The sequence below is a fragment of the Hypanus sabinus genome, chromosome 10 (assembly GCF_030144855.1).
Source record: "Hypanus sabinus isolate sHypSab1 chromosome 10, sHypSab1.hap1, whole genome shotgun sequence".
Taxonomy (NCBI): Eukaryota; Metazoa; Chordata; class Chondrichthyes; order Myliobatiformes; family Dasyatidae; genus Hypanus; species Hypanus sabinus.
Window position 1 is genome coordinate 134,996,987 of NC_082715.1, and position 11,787 is coordinate 135,008,773.

Consider the following 11,787-nt stretch of genomic DNA (forward strand, 5'->3'; position numbering starts at 1 on the left):
GTGCATCTTAATCTGCTGCTGGTGTGTGGAATCACCCAACCCTCAGCTTATCCAACTTCTGGACCTGGCTGCATGTACCCTTTTCCACATACTCCAACCCTTCCAGCATGAATGGAGTCCTCTACGGTTCTGCCAACTGCTGATCCCATTAAGGGAAGCACCATTCCTTTCACATCAGGATCTACTGTCGTAACCAAATCCCCTACCAAGGCAGGGGTTAGTTTAGAACCCTCTGGCAGGTTATTACTATCTGTACATCATATAAGCCCATAACTAAAGCTCACTCTTGTCGGGACATAGTCCTGTAGTCTACTGTACAGCACTCTACCCGGGCTGTAAATTCACCCAAGTAGAGAAGCGTACCACATCTTAACTGCCACTGCCACTGCCACTGCCACTACCACCCGATCCCATAATGAGGCATTGCCCCCAAGGGAATCATGTGGCATCTTCTGGGTGTTATTATTTGTGTTTTGGGATGACAGTCCTTCCAGGATTCCTAACTCTCTGTTGTCAGGTTCACTCCAATACCCACCTCATCCCATTACCTCACCAACCACAACTTCTGCCAGTACCTTTGTAGAAAATTCCCCGACCTCTGCCATCTTAGATATATGAGATCAACTCTTCACTTGTCCTTGTTCCTCTTCCTCGAGGGAAGGAGGCATAGAGGCCCCATGCCAGGTTTTGGACTGCTTAGGCATTGGAGTGCCCTGTGCTGCTTCGTGTAATGGGGAGGGGTTGCTCAACTGAAACACCGCTCTTCTTTCAATTCTATATTGTCACTATCAGGCGAGATCACCCCATTCCCCAGCCACGTGTTGGAGTCGGTTCTCCGCAGTGTCAAGGCTTGGACCTTAGCGGGATCTGGCTGGAAGATAGGCCGAAGAGCTGCTTCTAATGCCTGCACCTTCATTAGTTGGGAAGCTATCACTGTGTCCCTAGTTTCTAGACCCCTGGTCTGGGTCTGTACAGTACTGTTGCAGCACTTCCACTTCATTCTTTAAACTCGTTATCTCCTGCTCTCTCTGTACGATCATCTCATGCTGGTGCCATAAGAAGACTGCCAGCAACCAAAAAGCATCCCTTTGCTCTGCCTGCCCCCCCCCCCCCCACCACACTTACCATCTGGGAAGGCAGACATCGTTAGCAGAGTGATGCCCTATCTTCTCCCCATGAGAGTCCAAGCTGTTTGACTAATCCACTGGCTTACCATGATCTGTCAGCAGACAGGAGGAACTACCGAACCCAGCACTGTCATCAGCCCATCCCAGAACTCGGGACTCCCTGCAGGTGGAACTCTTTTGCTTACACTTAATCATGAACAATGTGAGCTCCTGTTATAATTACTGAACCCTGCTCACAGCACCGAATGTTGCACAGAAGCAGTTTTGTGGGTTTTGCAAGAGAAAGAGCAGACACTGGTTATTCACAACAGCAACTTTTATTCACACGCAAGCAATGAAACACTACTCATGTGTAAGTCGGACAAGCACTCATCCAAGTCACTCAAACCCTCATTACTTCACACTAAACATTCAAAATACTCGTTAACTGTGTCCTGGGGATTCTGTTTCAGCTTCTCTTTGAAATCCATTGGATTCCAGGCCCTGAGAATCTTCACTAGAGATTAGATGGTCAACTGCTTGGATTGTGAGAGGGATTCACTACATCATCTGACCTGATGAGACATCAGAGAATTCAGAGCGAGGAAAAATCATTCATCTCTTCTGATTGTTTGAAGAGATTCAGTTGTTCACCTAGACTGCAGACACACCGGCAAGTTCACAGTGGGGAAAGGTCATTCACCTGCTCAGTGTGTGGGAAGGAATATATTCACTCTTCCAAGCTGCAGAAACCCCAGTGAGTTCACACTGCGGAGAGGCTATTCCTTTGCTAGGTGTGCAGAATGGGGTAAACGCAGTCATTCAGTCTGAAGATACATCAGGCAGTTCACAGCACAGACAGTACACCCGTCCTGACTGTAGGATTAAATTCATTCAGTTGTCCAACTGAAGACACATCAGAAAATTCACACTGTAGAGAAGCCATTCACCTGCTCCATCTGTGGGATGGGATTCATTCATCTGAGCTACTAACACGTCAGAGTTCACACTGGGGAGAGGCTGTTCATTTGCTGTTTATCCATGAGGGAATTTCCTGTCATGGTAGACTGTCAGGCTCCTGAACCAGAGAGGATGACTTTAGTCAATTTCACTTGCCCCAACACCAAAATTCCCACAACCTATGGACTCCCCTTCAAGGATTCTTCCTCTCATTTTCTCGATAATTATTGCTTTTTAAAAATTATTATTTAATATTATTTTGTATTTGCAGTTTGTCATCTTTTGCACATTGATTGTTGTTCCATCCTGTTGGGTGTGGTCTTCCATTGATTGCACTGTGTTTCTTGGATTTACCGAGTATGCCCACAAGAAAACAAATCTCAGGGCTGTATATGGTGAAATACATGTACTTCAACAATAAATGTATGTTGGACTTTGTAGTCACATCAGAGGGTTTCCACTGGGGGGGGGGGGGTCTATTCACCTGCTCCAGGTGGGATGGGATTCATTTGGAGATATGAGCTACTGACACATCAGAGAGCTCAAACTGGGGAGAGACCATTCACCTGCTCCATTTGTGGAACGGGACTCCCTCAGTCATATCATCTGCTTAAACATCAGTGAGTTCACACCCGGGAGAGGTCATTCGCCTACCCTTTGTGTGTCAATGGTCAGCCCATCTGCAGACACACCAGTGGTTTCACAACGGGAAGAGGCCATTCAGTGGCTGAGACTGTGAGAAAGGATTCATTCGGGTATCCAACACTCAGAGGCAATAGTGAGTCCTCTCCGATCCTATGTTCACTCAGTCATCCCACCAGCAAGTTCCCATCAGGGAGGAAGTTCAAGTAGGCTGTGTGTTAGAATTTTAACTTTCACAGCTTTTGAATCCAGTTTCAAGTTCAATAGTGACTGAACTTGACTGACAGGTTTTAACTGCTGTTCATCACACTGGGAACGTGATCCTGGTTTCTAGGCACCGGGGTGGGGGGGTGGTTTACTCTGATTACATTCGCCTTTAATTATACTGGAATGTAATAGTGCGGATCTGTCATAAATAAAGTTAGTTCTATTTTAAAACTTGTGTTTTGGATCCTTACTGACTCTGGAAAACACTCAATGCACAGTAGAGAGGCCATTCTGCCCTCTGGTCCCTGCCACTGTTTCTGTTCCATCTCCTCCCATCACCATGTGGTGATGTTCTTTTCTCTATCTCTGTTCATTCAGCTTTTCCTTCAGTGCGTCCCTGCTGCTCACCTTCCGGCTGTCCCTGTGGTGATGGATTCTGAATAGTCATCACTGTGGGTGAGGAAGTGACTTCACTGATTAACTGGTCTCTGACAACTTGAAATCATTCTTCCTTCAAACTTAATTTACCAATCTTTCCTCCAAGGGCAACAGTCCAGCCCCTCTCACCAAAATACTCTGAAACTTCTGCTCAGAATTCTCAATTATATGTGGATATTGATGAATTGAAAAGTTGTGCACTCCCACTCCCCATCTCAGGGCCACTCCCTTCTTCCCAGTGTCTGCGTCGCCCCTCTCATCATTTCTGTGGGTCATTCTATACTCATCTCCCCTGTCCCTTCTCCGGGTCTTTAACATTCCTCTCCACTGTATCTCTGGGATGCCCCCCTCAGCTCCCCCACTTCTGGACTACTCCCAATTTCCCCGATATCTCTGTCATCTATTTAAACCCTCTCCCTTCACTAGGTCATTCCCTTTCACCCTCCCCTGTCTTACTGTATTCCCATGATCAATATTGGTCTCCACCTCTAGGTCACCATCTTCCCCTCAATTTCACAAGTTCCAGCACAAGTCACAATTATCTGCCTTTTGAATACCCACTTATCACAATGTCTCTGGGTCAGTCCTGGGCCTATTCCCTTCAATCTATTTCAAAGAAGCCCCAACTGCCCTCACCCACTGCTATGGTCTTCCAATTCACTATGCTCCCTTAAGGTCAGTTTTCCCTCACACCTGCTGTTCCTTGGTCATCCCACCCACTTGCCTTTGGATCTCAATTTTCTACCCATTCCCCTCCCCCTTCTCTGTGTTGGCCCGTTTTACCTTCTCCGTGTCTTTGGGTCACCTCTTCCCACCTTCCCTCCCATCTCCAGATCACCTATTCCCCTCTCCTTCATCTATCACTTATTCCCTTTCCTCGTCTCTGGATCTCCTTACCCCTATCCTGTCTCTGAGTCCCCCTCCTCACCACCCACCTGTTGTTGGTGCTCCTTCTCACCAGTCAATGGATCTCCCCTTCCCACCTCCCCTTGTCTCTGTGTCACCCCTACTACTGGGACCTGGACTCCTCATACACCCTCCTCATTCCCAATCCATAATTTATTTCACAAATTTAAATATTCATTCCTATTTTACATTATAAAACTTAGGTTTTAATTCATTCATTGCCCATCGCCAATGGGATGAGGAGGTATGCTCTAAAATACAGTAGTCCTTCTTTGTGAAGGAGCTCCCACAATGTGTTAAGGTAGGGAGTTCTAGAATTGAGATTTAGTAAAGATGGGTGAATGGTGACATATTTCAAAGACAAAGTCATCAGTGGATTGAATGACAGGCAATATGCACTAGCTATGGTGGCAGAGATCATGTCTTCAGGAGATGATGTTGATAAGCCTCAGCAAATAACAAGTTTGTTTTGTAGGTAAGTCACGATGTAGTTTCAGTGTTCCAGTGGCCATTCTGTTTTGTTCTGCAAGCTGTTGATTTTGTTGTTGTTGTTAGATCTACACTTTTACAGGCAAGTGGAGAGAATTTGATTGGATTCCCAGCATTGTCATGTAGGTGGTGGAATGCCAGGCAGTGAATCACTCAATGTAGGGTACGCAGCTTTTGACTTGCCCTTGTGTTAATTGCATAAATGTGTCTCTCATCAATGTGAACCCAAATTGATGCTGCTGTTCATGTTGATGCCATTAAATATCATTAGTAGCTCGTCAGATTTTTTTCTTGTTGTCAGAGGTTGCTACCAGAGAAGTTGCAAATGAACTAAACATTACATTTGAAGATCTGAAGGTAGATAAGTCATGCTGGACTAGATGCTGTACACCACAGGGTTCTGAAAGAGATGGCTGAAGAGATGGTGGAAGTATTGGTAATGATCTTTCAAAAATCACTAGATTCTGGAATGGTTCCAGAAGGCAGCAAAATTGCAAATCTCACTCCATTCTTCAAGAAGGGAGAGAGGCAGAAGAAAGGAAATTACAGGCCAGTTAGTCTGACCTCAGTGGTTGGGAAGATTTTGGAGTCAATTATTAAGGATGAAGTTTCAGGGTACATGGATGCACATAATAGGACGTAATCAGCATGGTTCAATGGTATTCAAGTACTGGTGAACTGTCATGCAGAGCAGAACTGATGAGTTGTTGTATTTAAGACTGCTGAACATAAATCCTTTGCCTTTTCTGCACAGAGGTTTAAAAAAATGGGAACAATGTACGAAGAACATGATTTCAGATGAGACAGTTTTAGTCTCTAAAGTTATTTACATCCTTCTTGCAGGTAGGTGGTGATACTCCAAATTAGGCCTCACCAACGTTATGTTCAACTTCAATGTAACATCCAGTACTCAATATTTTGATTTATGAAAGTTACAATGAGGCTCCACACAAGTTATGAGAAGTCATCTTCTATCTGGTTACAATTCAAACATCTTGACTCAGCATCAAGTTCCCTGACTGTTCACTTATGTGTTTCATAATGAGATAATCTTCCCCATCACCCGTCTGTGATTTGGTTCAGTGTGTCTGTCCATTGCTGCAGTGTTACAGTTCTGTTCATATCCCAGTGCCCTCCAGGAAATTTGTGGTATTTCACAGCTGCTTAGGGAGATACTCTGATCACTGTGACCCTGAGGTGACTGATGGTTCTGAACTCAGCAATGGCAATGTCAGTGAAAGTGAAGAGTGGGTGATTAGACTTTCTCGTTGGAAATCGTTAATGTGTGGAACTTTTATGGTGTAAATGTCATAGGTCACTTGATACCCAAAACAGAGATGTTTGTTATCGTTATAAACCTAGACAGAATAGAATAAACTACAGTCTCACCTTGCAGAAGAATCCAGAACCAGATGACGTCCAAAAAAGTGATCTGTTCAAGAACCAAAAGTGACGCAAGGAGTTTGTTTATCCCGTGGAGCTCTAATTGGTATTTTAATTCACCAGAAGTTGGACGCAGTTCTTTCTTGTAGGCCTCAGTATCAACTATTCCTATTATCTACCAAGGCATGGACATCAGCTGATTCAGAATATCAGATCTGATCTCAATGACCCACTTCAGCTGGTGGAAAATCAAGAACAAGATCTCAGTTCTGTCTGGGAGTTCAATCACATCCATTCCTGGAACCTTTTTCCCAATGAATTCATACACACCTTTCACACAACTTTAAACTCCCAATGCATGCGTACTCAATTCACAGTGATAGTAACTTCTGAAGTTCAGAGATTTCTGGGTAAGAACAGAGTCATTGAAAGTGTTTACAAGAATTGCCCTCACTCTGCCAAATGGCACCAATCAATGTTATGAGAACTCAGTAGCCAGTTTAACCCAACAAGCACTGTACTCAATGTCAACAGGCACTATGTCAACAAAGTCAACCCATTTTTTTTCTGTCAATCAGCTTCCAAATGTTGCTCTATTATTCATTGCCACGCACCCCCTGCTTTATTTCCCTGCTCCCTATCATATGCTCTTACACCTGAACCGAGCCCAAAACTGACCAGTCTCTGGTTTCTAACCCTGGTCTATTGAACATCCAACTAATAATTACCATTTTGCTTTCAGACTTTGTGGAGTCTGTGTGAAGCGACTGAGAGTAGGAGACTCACCCCCAAGCCAGTCTCTTGCGAGGTTAACCCCCAGCATTTTGCTGATACCCATTTTCAGGACTGGAGCAATGTATGGTTAAGTGCCTTGCTCAAGGCCACAACACGCTGCCTCGGCTGGGGCTCGAACTCATGACCTTCAGATCGCTAGTCCAACACCTTAACCATGCACCACACTTAGAGGACAGTGGTGTATTCTAACAACTCAGCTGTGTGAGATACAATCCTTTGGAAGCAGTGAAAATGACCCAATCCATTTAAATGAGCAGGGAATAATGAGAGTAGTATATGGCTGTACCCTTGTAATAATAGTCAGAGAGGCACAGAGTGTATCTGTATTTCCCAACAAGTAACCTTTACTGTCTCAACTGAAAAGCACATGGGTTCACAAACTAATTAACTGTGTGCACACCCACTAGAATTCCCTAAATCTCCATGAACAGTCAATGAAGAGAAAAGGTATTACATAGGAAAGGAATCCATGCTGACTGGGCTTTCCTTGTGGACCCAACCTCCACGTATCTGTGGGGTCTTCCTCAGTTGTGATGGTTGGTCTCTGGTTGCTGGAGTGTTATTGCTGTTATACATTTGGATCTCCAGACTCTTAACGTGTTCATCATCAGTTCAACTGATGGATCTTATCCCCATGGCTCAAGATCACCTAACCTACCTGGTTCATGTTCTTACTGGCTCTAGTCCAGGACTACAACCAATGGTGTTCCATGGGTTCTGCCCCCCACCTTCCCAGCCTTCTGTATATGTGCCTTTCAACCCTGACTGGACCAAACCAATTAAACTAGGCAACTCAGACACTCAGTCTAATGAGATTATGGCTTGCTTCTTTGGTAGGTCTGGCTAAATATCTACTTGTCTGAGAATGGTCTCAGGTCTAGCAGGTCATTATCTGAAGCTACACACACAAAATACTGGCGGACCAAGACATCGACAGTGCTTCTTCCTAAAGATGCTGCCTGGCCTGCACTTCGTGTGTGTTGCTTGAATTTCCAGCATCTGCAGATTTCCTCGTGTTTGCATTATCTGAAGCTCCTTGTGTCCACATTCAATTGCTCTGGTTAGATTACCCCAGAGCAAGAATCAGTTCAGAGTTCACAAAATAGGGGAAACAAAGACAATTGGTTTGTCTGCTTCCCCTGTCCTTGATTCATCCGAATCCACTGATTTGTAGACTGCTGTTCCTTCTGGCCAAGATCTCCCTGCTCTTGATTTAAAGATACAGTATTTACCTTAGGATTGTTTCCTCCTCTCATTCAGTTGACTGCCATGGAACCCCAGTAGGTGTGCAACATTTACATTCTATAAATAATACTAACATTTACTTACTAAATTTACACACTTCATACGGACAATAGACTTTGCTGTTTCATGTAAATATTATCCTCTAGATTTTGCATTATTTCAGCCTTCACCTTCTCGGCTGATATTCATTAAGAATTACAATAATCAGTGTACATACAATTTGTATTACAGCAACATGCAATACTATTCTCACCCACAGATGTATTTGAACATTAGTTCCCCAGTTCCAAAAGTTACTCCAAAAGCCTGGGTCACACAATATTTCTTTCGCCTTACCAGCATGTGTTTTAATTACTTTAGTGTGTTTAGTTCATTGATGGATCATCTCCCTTGCCCCCTCCACAACACTTGTCCAGTCTGCAGTCAAGTGAGGAATTGGTGGCAATTCAGTAACAACCTGGTCTCACAGATATTGATCTGCATCAGAGCATTGGATCTTAAAGTTCTCCTTCATTACTGTCTCCTGCTGGCTGTGGCAAATTTCATCCTCCAATGGCCAGATCCAATGGTGACATTGTGACTTCCCAAAGGGCATGCTTCCATCACTTCGTATAACTTGCGTCCACTGTTGCTATATAATGTCTGTCCCACCAATGCAGATTGTAAGAAAGACTGATTATTCACAGGCAAAGTAGACAATGAACAGTTTTCTTGTACTGAAACCACAATTTGTAAGTTTCTGCTTTGTCATTTCTTCTGGACAGCACCAGTGGTCTCTTGATAAACCTATCCTTTTCCCAGTACCATTCATAACAATAGCATGTGTTGGTGGGTTACTTAAGGATATCCATGTATTGTCATGGTTACTAACATTGTGAACCCTTTTCAATGATAGGTTATTTCTATGTTGGGGAATGTGGAATACTGCACTGACATAAAGCCTTCCTTTACCATCATTGCAGGTACCCAGTACACTATTGGGTATTGTGAGGCTTCTAGTATGACACAATGGTGCCCTTTCTCCGACCCATTCTTTGAGCTGCTCATCGGATACCCAATTTGGTACCTCATGTGCATAAAGTTGTAATAAATTAGTGCCAATCATGGTAGTAACCAACTACTATATGTAGCACATATCTCAGTTTTATGCATTTCTTTAGACATTACGTCTATGCTGTCAATAATCAGATTTGTTGTATCCTGAAGGGTGTTATGGACACTCAACGGTTTAAAAGAACCAGCAGCAATAGAATACACCTGGAGTCTGGTTTTGATGCTAAAAAAAACACCTTTTATTAGTAACTATTTTAATATAGTAACTTAAACCAGGTAAGTCAAAAGTCAGCAGTGTTATGCACATGCATGTGTGTAAATATAATTCCCAAAGTAACTCAAGCTCGAGTGGCAAGATTTAAAGTCTTATGATGGTAATGTAAGAAAGTTCAGTTCAATGCATGCAGTTGGTGGGGGGGGGGGGGTGCCAAAGAGAGAGGTATCTGTAAGCCAAGGTGAAATCCACAGTAGAAGAATGAATAAACAGTCTTCTGTCGTCGGACTCCAAATCCACTCACAAGTTAACCAAACATAGCTGATCACAATAGGTACCGTCTTCAATGTAAAACTACCACCCAGGCAATGGTAAACACACTGGTGGCCTCCACAGGGTCAGCCCTTCTACACATTTTGATAGCCCCTGATCGATCCTCAACCCACCCTTGTGGGCACTTGAAAGTTTCACCCAGTGACTTTTCTGTCCCTGGCTTCCTTTTCCTTGACTGACCGCTTTAACTGGTGTTCCACTCTCTGTTTCTCTGCAAGACCTTCTCTCTGACCTTGCTTAAACAAACACACTGTGAAGCATCTGTAAACATCAATTATCCATCAAATAACTCTCTCATCATAGCAACCCAGAAGCTGGCAGCAGTACTGTAGTATCTCTCTCTCTCTTTTAGAAAGGCACAGTCCATGTCCGTCACACCTCCCTCCAAAAAGGAAAAATTTGATCAAGGAGCAAGATTTATAACTCTGGATGAGAGAATGTGAGGCATTGCGTATGTAACTACCAGGTAACAAATTACAGAAGTGTATAAATACTTTAACTTAACACCTGGATAAACAATCTGCGATAATGTTATCAGTGCCTTTTCCATATTTTACCACCATGCCATATTCCTGCAAAATCAGACTCCAGTTTAACAATCTTCTATTCTTGTCTTTTATCTTACTCAGAAACACTGATGGATTATGATCAGTGTAAATGTTGCAAGGCCAAAATGAGTGACAACAACTGTGTCTCGATAGTGGAATAATTCTTCTGATGTTCATTAAATTTCCTTGAAAAGTAAGCTACCGGATGTTCAACATCATCATCATCATCATACTTTTGTAAGAACACTGCCCCAGCAGCTTCGTCACTGGCGTCCACAGCTATAGAAAATGGCTTTGTAAAATCATGTGCTCTGAGCACAGGTTCATAACATAGAATAGTTTTCAATTGATCAAACACCTCCTGGCAAGGTTCAGTCAACACAAATTTTTCACCCTTCTTTAGTAGATTAATTAGGAGAAGAGCGATATCAGACAAAGTTTTTACAAAACTTATGGTAATATCCAACCATTCCCAAAAACCTTCTTAAAGCCTTCTTACCCGTCGGAACAGGAACCTCAGCAATTGCCTGAACATTGACCTGAACCGGAGCATATTGGCCTTGACCTAGAATGTAGCCAAGATAGGTAACAGTGGCATGGCTGATTTCACTCTTAGCTAGGCTGACAGTAAGGTGGGCCTTGGAAAGCCTGTCAAACAGTTTTTCCTCTGCCCAGATGTCCTTTCCACGTGTCACCCCCTACAACTAAATCATCCATGTAGGCATTTGTAGTTTCTAACCCTCGAATCACAGAATTAATCATTCTTTGGAACGTTGCTGCAGCATTTTTCATTCCAAAGGGTAAAACATTATACTCATACAGTCCAAAAGGTGTTACAAACGCAGAGATTTCTCTGGCTCTTTCTGTCAACAAAACACACCGGTACGCTTTTAACAGGTCAATCATCATAAGGAATGTAGCCTTTCCAACCTTATCAATACAATCATCCACCCGAGGGATAGGGTAAGCATCTGTCTTTGTCACTCTATTTACTTTCCTATAATCGGTACAAAATCTCACACTACCGTCAGATTTGGGGACAATAACACAAGGTGAGACCCAATCAGATGTTGACAGACTAACTATACCATTTTTCAGCATGTATTCAATCTCTTGCTCAGCCAATTTACTCTTTTCTAAATTCATCCGGTATGGGTGCTGCTTAATTGGGTCAGCCTGATCTCCATAAACATCATGCACAGCAGCAGTGGTTTGCTTGGGCACATTGGGAAATAAATCCGCATACTCAAGAAGCAACCTTTTCAATTGTTTTTGCTGCCCTGGCTCCAGATGGCTTAATTTGTTGTCAATGATAATTCCAAGGTAACGGAATTCATGAGCCACACTGAGACTATGTTTGGCTTGTTAAAGTTTTCTGACATGTCAATGACCCCTTTTTCAGGCTCTCTAGTTTCATGTATTCTCACAACAATACTCACAGATGCTGTTTCTGAGTCATAATAATGTT